Source organism: Mytilus edulis, chromosome 9, assembly GCF_963676685.1.
Source record: "Mytilus edulis chromosome 9, xbMytEdul2.2, whole genome shotgun sequence".
Classification (NCBI taxonomy): domain Eukaryota; kingdom Metazoa; phylum Mollusca; class Bivalvia; order Mytilida; family Mytilidae; genus Mytilus; species Mytilus edulis.
This window is the reverse complement of record NC_092352.1, coordinates 15,503,972-15,519,751: the sequence shown is the minus strand read 5'-3', so window position 1 is coordinate 15,519,751 and position 15,780 is coordinate 15,503,972. Positions and strand designations below refer to the sequence as shown.

At 33.3% G+C, this 15,780-nt stretch overlaps 1 long non-coding RNA gene across 1 annotated transcript; it reads right to left on the bottom strand.

Moving 5' to 3' along the window:
* Positions 1-1,959: 1,959 nt before the first annotated feature.
* Positions 1,960-12,267, bottom strand: LOC139487690 (uncharacterized). Its single transcript, XR_011655856.1, has 3 exons — positions 12,207-12,267; positions 3,420-3,500; positions 1,960-2,155 (listed from the first exon to the last, which is right to left on the bottom strand). It is a non-coding gene; the product is annotated as an uncharacterized lncRNA (long non-coding RNA).
* Between the last annotated feature and the right edge of the window lie 3,513 nt (positions 12,268-15,780).

Sequence of the window (15,780 nt, the reverse complement as noted above, 5' to 3'; positions counted from 1 at the left end):
TGAATTTTGTCGTCACAAAAATGAATTTTGTCGTCACAAAATTGACTTTTGTCTCAACAAAATTGACAAAATTGACTTTTGTCTCAACAAAATTAACAAAATTGACTTTTGTCTCAACAAAATTAACAAAATTGACTTTTGTCTCAACAAAATTAACAAAATTGACTTTTGTCTCAACAAAATTGATTTTTGTCTCAACAAAATTGACAGAATTGACTTTTGTCTCAACAAAATTAACAAAATTGACTTTTGTCTCAACAAAATTGACAAAATTGAATTTTGTCTCACAAAAATCAATTTTGTCTCACAAAAGTCAATTTTGTCTCACAAAAGTTAATTTTGTCTCACAAAAGTCAATTTTGTCTCACAAAATTGAATCTTACCTCACACAATTGACTTTTGTGATTTAATTTCCATATCAGGTAACAAAAGTCAATTTTGTATGTTTATATTTGCATACCTTTTAGACAAAATTGACTTTTGTCATGACAAATATGAATTTTGTCTACAAAAATGAATTTTGTCATGACAAAAATTAATTTTGTCTACACAAATGAATTTTGTCATCACAAAATTGAAGTTCTCACAAAACAAGTCTGTAGCACATAGTTTTGTAAGACAAAAATGATTTTGTTATGACAGAATTGAATTTTGTACAAAACCACAAGAGTCCCATTCGGCGCCCCGTACTATACGGTTGTCAACGTTCTAACGAAATGTCTCGTAGTTAGTCCGATGATTTAATTTTACAATAAGACTTGTTTTGGTAGTAATATACAGCCATTCGGGTATTTGAAACATTATTCGACATTTGTTTTTTTCTAATTTGAAGCACCATACGACTAACTAATTGTTTGAAGATGTCTAAAGGAGAAACTGTACGTCCTCTCTTAACATACAATGACAAATATTTTATGTATGTACAGGACGAGAACTAATTAACAAAAGATACAAAATGTAAATCCTCTGAATAGGGGCCGCCCGGGATGAAGGTCGGGAAATTTGAATTTCCACTGGAATATGGATATATTGGATAGGAATAGAATTATTTTCCTTGCAACAGTTCCCCTATAAGGCCCATAAAGAGTTATTGCAAGGGTTTTTGTCGTGCAGATAGCGTGGCACATTCTCTACACGAGTCATCAGATTTACCGTCCACATTCTGACCAGACGTGACTGCGAATCTATACATGCTGCACAAGCAAACGGACACTCAATTTATCATGGATTTTACGATCAGTTCGACGAAAAAAGACCAACAATAACCATATGTATAATTCACCATTCATCCTTTGGTGTATCAAATACTTTTGTAAAAGAGCGTAAGGTGATAAGATTAACTTTTGAGACAGAGACATGTATCGCCTGTCGGCAGATAATTCGATAAAAGACAATCTGGTGGACAGCAACATTGCAATAATTCAGAATCGAGGTACTGATAAAATAATGCCACCATATGGAAAATATCATTGATCTATGACATATGATTCCTATCCAACTACAATGTCACAAAAAGTAGAAAACTTAACATTGAGAATAAAACTTATTTGTTGAAAAGTAGTTGGACCTTGACCTGGGAGCAGGGCTTTTAAATACTAGTAGCCGTTATACTGATATCTATTGATAGCAAAGCAACTTTATAGAAAATATTATTGATCTCAGACTAACTTGAGCGGAAAACTAAACATTGAAAGATCCTTATTAATTGAAAGTCGCTGGCTCTTGACATGGGAGCAGGGCTTTGACATACCCACCAAACTGATATGCACTGATAGCCTGACAACTTTATACAAAATATCAGAGATCAATGGCAAGTAGTTCCTAGCAAACTGACTTTAAAACTTAACCATTCTTAACGCATCCTCCGCTGTCGCCACCGGAAAAGCAATACCTAGGTGGATAAAAAGTGAAAGTATCCATCCATCAAAAAACAATTAACAATTAAAAATTGAAAAACAATTGCAAAGAAAAACTATTTATTCAGATATTGGTTAGACACAATTCAGACAACAACAACTTCGGTTAGCATTGCAAGTTGCACCTTCTGAACTGCAGCCCCTTCGACGACATTCCGCAACACACGGAGGTCTAATATATCTACAGTCGAGTGACAGGAAGCACGTAGATTCTTCGCTGGCTTTTGATTCGGGTATACCTTTTAAAATATAAAGACGGAATGAATTATATAAGTATTTCAAATACCATACCTTAGCCAGCATATATATATGTATAATCTTTATGCTCAAAATCTACAAGGTGTAACAGACACACATGCTCTCGTATTTCATTGTTCAATTGCTCAGTTCGAGGCGGAATTGCCTATAATTGTCAAAACAATTCCTTATTCGAAATCTTAAAAAAGAAGCTGATAAAGAGTTTATTTCATTGATAGAGTTTGGGATCGATGGAACATCCACTAGGTATTATAGTACTGGCTTGAATTAATCCTGAATGTGTGTAAAATGCTAGATTTTTTATATATATTTTTTCTTAATGTTCTTGTGACATTTCCGTCGTTTAGGCTTATTAATTTTTTGCTTTAATGTATTTTGCTTTGATATCGAGTGTATTAGATAAATAAAAAAACTCTTATTGGTATTTTTTTTTATCAAATATTTGTGTATCTTTTTACTGTGTACATTGTTTATTTTGGCATATTTATCTAATTGTTTGTTTCACAAACTAATACATTGTTAACGCCGCAGCTGCCTGAAACAGTGCGCATAAGTCTCTCATTTACAACTACCGTTATTTGGTATAAACAGTCTAATATGGAGTGAACAAGCAGAAATGGCATGAAATCAAATCGTGGTTGCGGACACCTGTTTTTTCGATAGTGTACAGGAACAGTGAATATATCCAACAACTGCTCATTTATTTATTTCTCGATTGTAGTTTTCTATCTGAACTTATTTGAATCAGTTTCTGTATTTTAAATTTCAAGTATTAAATATATCGACAAATAATTGGTGTGTTCAATAAAAAGGAACTGACTCTACACTAGTACTGGTTGCCATCTTTCCGGTCATGAGAACCTTTACGGATGAGACTGATTGGTGATGACGAATGAATGAATTCAAAATAAAAGACGGGTATTTAGAAAGTGTTAAACTTTCTTCACTTACAAGTATAAAAAGTAACTGTTCGATAGACTCACGACGTTATCTCTTGTGAGCAAAAATGTATAACCCTATATATAATGTCCTCTAAACTTACTACGACTGTCATTTCTTCTGACCAGAGATATATATCTCCGTTCTGGTAAAACATAATTTTCAAACCAACCAAATTCATTACATAAATTTATTCTATAAAATACTTTTGTTATGATTTTATTTTGATAATTGAATGTTATCCGTCTTGTGTACCATCGTCGAATAGTTTTGTTTATTATTGCTCGATAAAATTAAACAACTTACTAACAAAAGAAAGTGCCACCAGAAAAAATAACGTATACAGCTTCATTTTCCTCTGTGTTGTTCGTGTCAATATGATTGTATCTGTCAAAATAGAAATTTGTATTTGATTCGGTATTCAACTCCATTTTGATTTATTCTTTAATTTATTATAATTGAGGATGACAGGGAACGAGGAGCGTTAAAATTGAGAATTTCACCAACATCGCTGTGCTGGATAAGAATATTATATCAACTGGGATATATGTCTACGTGTACTATTTATGCGGGTGCTTTAGTCTTTAGTTTCTGTGTTCTCTTTTGTATACTGTGTTTGTCTTGATTTTTCTTCTTTTTTGTATCGAGTTGTTCACCACAGGTAAAAGAAGGATTTTATAAAAGTATAATCCGGCCGAAAGTGGAGTATGCAACACTTATTTGTAACCAACAACAGGAAAATAATAGTAAAACAAATAGAGCAGGTACAGTGAATATTGCCAGATTTCGCAAAAACCATAGTTTTATAAATTGACCATAAACCCATTTATACATGAACTATTTGCCACTGGATGTAAAGCAACCAACAATAAATAATTCATCGCTGTATCATGTCAAACCTTACAAGGTAGCATGGAAACTGACTAAAACAAATATGATTGTCAATGAACTATGGAAGTTATACTATAATACTAGCAAACAACCTTATGTCATTACTATATCATAGTCCAAAACATTTATGTTACCTTGTAAGGGTTGACATGATACAGCGATGAATTATTGGTTATGTTTTGCTTAACATCCAGTGGCAAATATTTCATGAATGTTTAAGCAATAAAAAGTACGTAGTGTCAGGTCAGAAATATTGATACCATACCATGAATAAGTGGGTTTAATATGGTCAATTTATAAAACATACAACCCAGAGACATCCATCAGTGTATCATTAATGGTTCATAAACTAAACTGGAATACACTTGAATAAAGAAGAACCTCATGTATCTAAGTAATCTACCAAATAATAGACATACCAGTATTCCAACGCCAGCAACTGTAAAAAGAACTAGACACAATCGTAGCTTGACATTTCTGCAACACCTCTGCAGAACCAACATATCCCAATAGTCATTTGTCTGTAGATCAGATACCACCGGGAACACTCGGTCAGAAACGGTTGTGCTCGCACCATCGCCGATGGCCTTCAAACCAACCCTCCATGATCACCAATCAAGGAGAACCAAGATCAACCACCTAGCTTTACTTTTGTTTAGTGTACATATTGCCATGTTTTTTTAATCACCATATTTCTTTGGATTGTTTTTGCACACCACACTCCTCGCATGCAGACAGGTCCTCGTTAATGCCCGCGTCACACTGTCCCGATTTTTATATTCGATGGACACCCGAATGCGAAAATTGTAAGTTCGTACGAAGTTGGTCCCGATCTCGTTAAAATACCAAAAAGTGACCGAAGCAAGTACGATGAATAACGAAGTCTATACGATGGTGCCGAAATTGTATACGATAGCAAAAGACGGACATACGAAGGTTAACCGAAGAAGGGTATTTAAGCTTCATATCTCAGCTGAAGCCTACACGACGGATCACGAAGGCTACACGATGGATTACGAAGGCTACACGATGGATAACGATGATGGCGTGATGGCCATATGATGTCTAAAAGACGTTGTGTACAGCTTACGATGCATTTAAATTATATGCGTTTAAATTGTTTGATCAATATTGAAAATATATTATATTATACATTTAGACACTCTAGAACCAAAATACTCAAAACTTGGTATGGTGTTACTCGTTAAGAATATCTTAAGCGCTATTGACTTTAAAGTTCAAAGGTCAAGGTCACAGTGGCAGTTGTAATACAAGGCAATATCACCCTTGTGGACACTCTAAAATCAATATGCTTCAAAAGATTTTAACCACATTTGGTATATTGTTCCTCCTTGTAATAATCTGACATTTTTTACGTTCAAGACCAAAGCTCAAGGCCATGCAGACGGACCTATGTTTTCTCCTTGAAATAGCATAATACACAGGAAATTGGTTGCTCATTTTTTTACCTGCTGGTTCTAAAGACAATATTAAAGGTATTTCCAGTTACTGAATGTTTTGGTTGATTTCTAAAAAGATAGTTTATGTATCAAATATGCATATTCAATTTACCATTTTCTGCATGTGTCATATACAAATATAGTGTCCATATTTGTCCCCAATATGTTACATACGAGGGGATGCCACGCTCGGCATTGCCTTGTTTGAACTGTAAAATGTGTGCACTAGTCTGAATAATCACCCATAATTATGCCCATGTTTACTGGTCTATCTTAAAGGTAAGGTAGTGGGTTCGTTGATCCCTTTTATTCAAAAAGAGCTCTTTCCAGGAGAATATCATAATAATATAGACAAAAGGAAGGATGTGGGGAAAGCAACAAATGCGGCAAAATATGACATATAGAAAAAAAAATGGTTGTGGAGTAAACATTCGTGTGACAACAACTCAGACGATGCATAAAAAATCAGAATAATGAAGAAAAAGTTGGTTTCCCTATATACGTGTACCTGCAGTGTTGGTGTACGAGGCGCGTTTATGATTTTCATTATGTTACTTGATATAAAAATTGACAAAAAATAATATTTTACTTGTAAAACTAAATCCTGAGCCTGTAATAGCTGCTCTTCTTGTTTCATTTGAATTAATAGAAACATCGCTGTCGCCTTTCTTGTTCTCATAGAATCATATATGAGCTCCATGTTTTGTGAATGTCTTTCTTAACTGTCGTATTAGACTGACCAGTGAATATCGCGCATGACACTTTAAATGTATTTTAGCGCGAAAATTAACTTACATTGAGCTGGATTTATTGCCGTCGTAGTTCCATCTTGTCGCCTTCGTACTTTTATTCGATGGCAACACGACGGGATTACGAGGTCTTCACGAAGACGTGTTGCTATCGTAAAACCTTCGGGTAGCTTCGTGATTCATTCGTGTAGACATCGTAATGTCAAAACTGCCCGATGGAAACGATGGAAACACGAATGCAATACGATGTTCAAAGATGCATTCCCGGTGACATTACGATGGTGAGGATGGTGATACGAACTCAATACGAACCCTCAACATCGGACGCACCTTCGGGGATTTTTTAACATGTTAAAAAATTTAGAACCCTTCCCGAAGTTATCCCCGAAGGCTAGAAAAAGTGGCCTATGGTTCTACGATGGTTAAAGATGGCACTACGAATAGCCCGATCTGGATACGATCAGTCCCAATTTTGAAAATTTCAATAATCGTGTTGCCATCGGCGTAAAAATCGGGACAGTGTGACGCGGGCATAATACATGTCCAGTTTGGATTTTGACGAATAATGAAGTTGAAGGGTTATTTTTATTTATGAGTTAGAATGTGACTGTCCTATTTGTATAATTGCCTCTCTCTTATACAATTGAACAGACACTTACAGTCAACAAATGTAAATGTCAAATTTGTGACCACATTTTCACTATTTTCAACAATTTAGAACGAATCTCTGAAAATATAGAAACAATTAAAAAGCTGAAATTGTTTTTGTTGAGAAAATTTTATCAGCAAGACCAACACTAGTATAACAGGTGAGGAATATCATTAAATGGTGGTGATTAAACATCAATTCACGTATAATACACCATTTGACATAAAAGTAAGATGCACCAATTGCGTGTAATGCAGTCTGTATACCCCAAAAAGTATTAAGAGATATTGGAGTACCACTTTGTATTTACCACTTTGTGGTGACATGAAATTGATTCTGATTTTGTGCTGTAATTATGTTGGAGAGACTCCAAAACTAATAGGACCATCATTTTCCTACTTATGTTCGTAGTTTTCATTTACTAAATCTTTTTTGTTTGGTTTGTATTTTCATCCTCTTAATGTCAACTTACAAATGTTAGTTGGAAATGATGCAGACTTAACATTCAGCTCACTTAAGGAAACTCGTCGTCAATCAATCTAATTACAAACCGATCTCTCATCGCTCCTGTTTCGTGGGCGGCATATCAGAAAACGGGATGAGAGATCGGTTGTTTAATTAGATTGGTCGTCAATATCTATTAATTCGTTGATTTTACCTCATTTGAGGATGATGGTCCAAATTTTCATAAAACGCAGTATAGGAATTCAGAAGCAATTACATGTTACTAGTGAGAACTCACAATTGAAAGCTTAAGATGGTCATATGCAAAAAAAATATATGTCTTTTATAATTAAAATTCTGCGAAAAACTGTAATGTATCTATTTTACCATATTCCAAAAAGTTGATTATACCTGAGTTGAGTGAAAAAGTAGACGATAACATCATAACTTTAAAAGGACAACCTTCAGGGGAAATAGAGATTTTGCGAAAAGAAGTGACGAATGCTACGAACTCTTTAACACAATTGCCAAAGACAACCACAGAAATGAAAATTGAAAAGATACGCGATTTAATGCTAAAATTGATTATTCGAAATTTACCGGAAACAAGGTGTGAAAATATCATTTAATAGTAAAGTCAACGGCTTAATAAAGATGGTCTTATACTTGAGACATTAAAATAAAATCAGCAGAACGTTAAATTAGCAGACGGGAATACGTTCTAGACATCGTGTTGATCGCATTCCATTCGAGTGATGATAAACGAAAAGTAATGGAAGAAAAACGAAAACTAAAGGATAGACGAAACTTCATGAACATTTTCATCGAACATGATCTATCGATGTCTCAGCGAATGATGAATTCAAATTTGAGGAACATCGTTCGAACAATTGGGAAACACCAACTCGAACTGAGGGGCTCTTGAGTACAAGTTAAAACAGCAAAAACAAGTGTAACTTTGAGCTACTGCTCACTGATGATACCCCCGCCGCAAGTGGATAATGTCAATTGTGTAAAAATATGTAAGTGTTCGGTAAACAGGAAGTTGTCGAGTGATGAATCTGAAAATGCATCATACTGCTGACTTATATAAACTCTGAAACCAAATTTAATAAATCCTGGCAATGTAGTTCCCGAGAAAAATGCGACGAAAATATTCATGGGACGAACTGACGGATGGACTGGCTGACGGACGGACAGATGTAAAACAGTATACCCCCCTTTTTTCAAAAAATGCTTTTGCAAAGCATTTGGTCATAAAGTTTCACATTGCCACCTCATGTATAAAACATGTTTCTATGGTATACATTGCAATGCATATCATTGGATTCAAGATTTCTTAACAAACGGAATACAAGTCCTTGAAGGTGAAATATCAAATAAAATTCCTGTAACATCTGGGGTACCCCAAGGCACAGTACTTGGTCCAATTTTATTTTTAATCTTTATCAACGATTTGGTAGAATATATTGAACATATATAAAAGGTGTGGTATGATTGCCAATGAGACAACTGTCCACAAAAGACCAAAAATGGCACAGACATTAACAGCTATAGGTCACCGTACGGCCTTCAACAATGATCAAAGCCCATACCGCAAAGTCAGCTATAAAAGGTCCCGATATGACAATGTAAAACAATTCAAACGAGAAAACTAGCGGCCTTATCTGTATCATCTTCGCTAGCCAAGAGTTACGATCCGCTAGCGGGAGTGGATCGTAACCCTTGGTTAGCGAAGATGTATTTGTATAAAAAAAGAAACAAAAAACAAATATGTAGTTCACATAAACAAACGACAATCACTGAATTACAGGCTCCCGACTTGGGACAGGCACATTAAGATTGTTTGCAGATGATAGCATTATTTATAGGGAAATTAAAAAAAACAGACGACGCATATAAATTACAGTCTGACCTAAAAGCGACCGGCAGGTAGGAGCAGGACTGGCTCATGCATTTTCATCCTGATAAGTGCAACATTCTCAGTGTATCTCAAAAACGCAAACCTGTAGACTTCACTTATAAATTATACAATCACTCTAGAAAAAGTCGACTCTACAAAATATTTAGGCCTAACTCTTCAAGCAAATTTAAAATGGGACAAACATATCGATAAAAGAGGGACGAAAGATACCAGAGGGACAGTCAAACTCATAAATAGACAATAAACTGACAACGTCATGGCTAAAAATGAAAAGGACAAACAGACAAACAATAGTACACATAACATGACATCAAAAGCAAATCAGTCCCTTGGATTTATTCGTAGAAACCTAAAAATAGCCTCATCAAAAGTTAAAGCTCGTGCATATACAGCTCATGTCCGACCAAAATTAAAATACTGTTCAAAAATCTGGGATCCACATCAAAAACAGCAAATTTCATAAATAGAAAAAGTTCAGAGAAGAGCAGCATGCTTCTCATGCCACCGCTTTCATAACACCAGCTCAGTTACTGAATTGATGACAGATTTTAGTCTTAGTTGCGTGATTTTTTTATTAGTTGTTAGTGGCTTTGAACTAGCTGTCAGATATCTGCGAGTACTCTCAGATCTGTTCATTGTGTCTTTTGGTGTCGGGATGTATAAGTACCAGGCCACGTCCACTTGTATTTTTGTCCATCTGATGAGTTAAGCCTTTTTCAACTGATTTTTATAGTTCGTTCTTATGTTATACTGTTATACCACTGTCCACTGTGTTCTTCAAAATAGTCTTATATCCACGAAAACTCGAATGAATGATATGCTTTATATATAAAGTATTACAATATTACTGAATATGTGTTCCTGTAACGATCAACGCTATTTTTTGGTAAAAACAAATAGTGGTCATTATGGTCAGATTTTGGAAAATGTTAAGTTATCAAAATTTATAGGTTTTAAAATATAAGATTATATGATATTTCGTTTGTGTAAATTATGCTAACAAATGTACATACACAGACCATATCAGAATCGAATTTTTGCAGCACTCACACTTCATATAAAAATGCAACCGCTTCTGGCAAATGTCTTGCAAGATGTCCAATGTCGGATTTTGCCGCTTTTTACAAATAAATTGGCATTTGCGACGCTATTCATTGGAAAACTAGATTAGTTGCATGCTACATAGTGCTTTTACGTAATTGTGCTTTAACTTTGCAAAACAGCTACATAGTTTTTAATAATTTGCGTAGTCAAAACGACTTCGTTTTCAAAGAAATTAAATGTCTTGCAAGTTTGTCCACTGGACGATTTTCATACGTTTTCAACGTTAATTGTCTATTCGGGGTACGCTTTTTATGGTGGATCGCCGTCTGTATATTTCCTCAGACAGAATTTTCTTGATGATCAGATACTATCAATAGGACCACGAAGTATTTAAAAAATCCGATGACTTGGGTTGTTCGTTTAGATGAGGTTCTTAAGTTGTGAAAAAGTTAGTATCACGAGAGGATAAAAAAAAATCATCTTTTTTCAAATTTTCAAATTTGGGAAGCGTAAAACTTCGATTTTTTTTTATTTCTCTGCAATAAGATTTATATGTATAGAACTTGAAAGTAAAAAATGAAATTGGGCCTAAAGCGTGCCATTGGCTATATACACCTCTCCACATCATACAAAGCTTGTAAATCAGTAATGTATATGAGATGAATTATAAATAACTTTTTATTTCTGACAATCGTTTCATTTTTTAATCTAATTGTACCGCTATAAGTAAATTGAATTTTATAAGCAAGACCCATTTAACTTGTAATTCCCGACAAACTTTTTATAGTAAAGCAAAATATATATCTTCCTCCCTTTCGGATCCAAATGGGGAAACATTGCATTTTATTAAGTTTTATGTCAATTGGTCTCTGGTAGAGAGTGGTCTCATTGGCACTCATCATACCGTATATATTTTCTCATTTCATATAGATTGATGCATTACCCAAATACGATATATTTAGTTGTTTGTTGGTTACGTTACGTTCAGTGGGAAATATTTCATGAATATTCAGTACAACCAATCATTAAGAAGTATCCATATTGATATGCAAAACAAAAATTACAAGCAAAATAAAACAACTTATCCCAAATAATCATTAATCACCGTAAGGTGATTGTCTTATCGTGGCCTTTTATAGCTGACTACGCGGTATGGGTTTTGCTTGAATTGTTGAAGGCCGTATGGTGACCTATAGTTGTTCATGTCTGTGTCATTTTGGTCTTTTGTGAATAGTTGTCTCATTGGCAATCATACCACATCTTCTTTTTTATACTAAATTGGTATCCACTCGAAATTAGTGTTAACGATACAGACTTTTCTTTTACAAAATTATTCATGAAATTGTTGCAGTCCCTACACATAACCTTTTGATCCCACTAAACAATAGAACCAGACATAGCAATCCACACTCATTTAGGCAAATACAAACATCTACAGACAGTTATAAATATTCATTTTATCCACGAATAGTTATAAATTGGAACTATCTGCCACAACAAAAAATATCATGCAGTACAGTAGAGGGATTTTAGAGTATGATAACTGAATCTGATCTCATCCCCATATTCTACCCCTAACTATTCTGTAATCAAATGTATATAGTTTTATCAAAATTTATTTTTCAAATGTACATACGATTTTTATTTTTTTTTATTTTGTTATTTTTGATTATTTCTTGCTACAGTGTAAATTATAAATGTTATAGTCGACACCCGGCGAATGATCTTCAATAATTGAAGGATTGCTAGAAACTTAAAGAAGACGACAATCTTACGCGATAATACTATTCTATTGACAATACCAAGGAGCAATTAAAAATTATCACTTAGATTGAAAAATGAAGGGTTTATATTCTATATATAATGTCCATACTAATAAAGGATAAAGTTTAGGAAAACAACAAGTATTTCTTCTTAAAACCAAACGCTTACCTTATGAAGATTGTCTCGAATGAATTTAAAATACAAAATCAGTTTACATCTCGTGAGTTTTGTTGAAATTCATTTCACCGTAACAGACACGCTTGGATGGGAAATTATATATGCCTGCGGCGGGCGTATGACATTTGCGCCGATTTAAAAAAATTTGATTCTTTCATTTGCGCCGATTTCATTTTTTCATTTGCGCCGATTTTATATTTGCTCCTAATTGGATTTACAGGTAAGTTATAAATACTTGTACATATACTATACCGTGCAGGTATATTGGTAAAATCTGTTTATAAACAAAGGTTTTAGTTAATTTTGATTCATATTGTTCTAAACTTTGCTGTAATTGATGGACATATTGCACACTGCAACTATCCTAGGAGTCAATTTTTATAACCATCGACGGCCATACACATAAGTACGTTAATAGCAAGACAAAGAAAAGATGGATTTCGTTATTGACAATTACAACAAATATAGAAGAGACGAAATCACAAGAAAGGAATATATTAGATATGTTGCCTATAAATACGTCAAGCAATAACAGATTTATGATTTTAATGTATTCCGTTTTTATGGATTTAAATGCTGTAAATAGATTTTCAATTCGTCATTTTAGTATAAACCAGAGTGCTTTTATCTAAGGTTTTTACTTTTTGATTTTAAAGTATGTGAATATAGTGTACAACTTGAAGACGGAAGAGGTCTATAATGATAAATGAAAAATAACATGACTTGGATGGAGAGTTGTCTCATTTGCACTCATACCACATCTTCTTATATCTATTCACCTGTAATTAACCTGTAATTTACCTGTAAAAAATCGGCGCAAATGAAAACAAAAATCGGCGCAAATGAAATGCAGATCGGCGCAAATGCAAAACGCCGCCTGCGGCTATGGACCTTTATCAAGATTAATAATTGTTTCTTATATTTTAAAATTTAATTTAATTATTTCTAAACAAGTTGACTGAGTTGAAAGTAGACTGTTTGAGTGTTGGTTGCTGAACGTCCAGTAGGAAATATTTCATATGACGATGTCAATTTCATGTCAATATTCAAGTTCATTAACAACGCAATGTGCCTATTTAGTTTCTAGCGATAATTTTCCATCTCAAAGCGAGTAGCATGATATGAAAAACTTTTATCACAAAAAAAGATCAAAGAAAAAAGCACAAAATAGCGATAATTATAGATTATCTCTGTTTGTTTGTTATAAGTCCGTTAACACTTGATTCAGATAATATGTTAAAGATATCTTTTTTTTCAATTTCAGTGCGAACCTTACAGTGCTTATCCAGTGACATTTGGGGTATCACAATAGCAATGGCCAAAACAGTTTACCAAATTGCAGTTAGATTTCTTCTCTAACTAACTGATCAACTGGTAAAATGTTTTAGCAGATTGCTCAATTGAAATGTTGTTAGTATGAAGGGAGTGCTGTGAAATCAAAAGTTATACTTACCATCCAGATCCAGTTAGTTGATATCTTTGTCATTTGTTTCAAACACAAAAATGACTTGCTATAGTATGAGTCACTGAATAAGAAGGTCTAATTTTGACATGGAAACTTCTATCATAAATAGATTTTATAAATAAATAGTTCAAACCGTTGTTTTGTAGATGTATATTTTATAGCTTTGTCTTCTAAGACAAAGTTATTGTGTAATTATGATTCGTATAATATTTTCTATACAAATTACTGATCTGCTGGCATTAAAGGGAAATAATTTTTATTGAGTTATTGTACACTAAAAAATTAATCAATGATACCTGGCTTCTGATTTTGCCTACAATTTTTTTCAAAATTTTAATCATCTTAAAAAAAAATTTCATTGTTTATTTTCAAAACAGAGGATAAAAGTTTAATAATCATAAAAGTAATGTTACAAACAAATTAAATGAGGAAAGTTGATATTTGTCAGACAAAAATTGTGACAACATTTTGCTGATTTTCAGTAATGTAAATTATTTCCCTTTAATGGTAGCATTAATATGATAGAAGTTTCCATGTCAAAATTAGACCTTCTTATTCAGTGACTCATACTATAGTAAGTCATTTTTGTGTTTGAAACAAATGACAAAGATATCAACTAACTGGATCTGGATGGTAAGTATTACTTTTGATTTTACAGCACTCACTTCATACTAACAACATTTCACTTGAGCAATCTGCTAAAATATTTTACCAGTTGATCAGTTAGTTGGAGAAGAAATCTAACTGCAATTTGGTAAACTGTTTTGGCCATTGCTCTTGTGATACCCCAAAGGTCACTGGATAAGCACAGTAATTTTATTTTTTATCCTTATAAATAAGCTCAAAATGACTTTTCATCCTCAATTTAAAAAAAAAAAAAAAAAAAAATACAACTAAAATAATACGTAAACAAAAAATGTTATGTAAGCAATGTTGTAATCAGCTAATAATATGCATGATAAAAATTATGCTAATGGTTAAAGTTAAAAGCATATACAATGTAAACGCAGCATGATTTCAATACATGATTTCCAAGTCAGCAATATGACAGTGTTTTCCATTCGTTCGATGTGTTTGTGCTTTTGATTTTGCCATTTTTGAAAGGACTTTTGTTTTGAATTTTTCGTGTAGTTCGGTATTTTTGTGATTTTACTTATAAAACATCCTACTATACTTACTATCGATATCAAAATCTAAAGGTTATATGATGTATGTTATTTGTGTCAACTATTCATAGGCAATTGATGATTTTCGTGTAAAGCTTCATCTTTCAGAAGTCAGAAGACTTGGATATTTTATACTTTGTATGCAGATACCTTTTGTTAGGAAATTTCTTTCTGTCATATAAATATATAACTACATTGTATTTGAAAAAAAGCATTTTTTTTCGGTAATTTGAATTACTCACTTATGAGTTATGGGATAACTTTATTTTGTATGTGACATCCTTTCAAGGTCTTCATATCCGTCAGGCCATCTGGGCTCACCTGACCTCAGCCTCATTTCGGCATGAATCAGTGATGAAGGTTATATTTTCTAGGTCAAGTCGTATCTTTTGCAGATCCTGCTTTTTTTTTTATTATATAGGCAATAAGTCAACTATTATGTGTACATTCGTTTGAGAGAAAAAAAGATAGAACTAGATTTTTTTTAAATGTGGATTTTTGGGAATTTAGGTGACTACTATTTGCAATTGAAAGTCAATGCTCACAAAATCTAAATACTATAGTGGGTTTTTTTCTAAGGGTAGACCACTACAGAATGATATTTTGATTTATATGATGATATTGAGTTAGATATTGTTGAAGAATTTACCATGATATCTTCGTGTATTGTTTTAAGGAGCAGGAAGGGCTAAATAAAAGTGAGAGAAAAAAATTAAATCCGATTAACAAGGGCTATGTACGATTAAAAAACAAGATTACATCATTGGAAAAATGGATATCAACTAGAACTATTTGACGGATGAGAAGTCTGGGGAATGGTAACACATTTGTGATAGAACGTAAATCCATAGTTGTATTAAGAACACGGTCGATACCATACACTGGATATTGTTATCACATTACGAACTATTTTAAAATTAGGGATCGACAATTT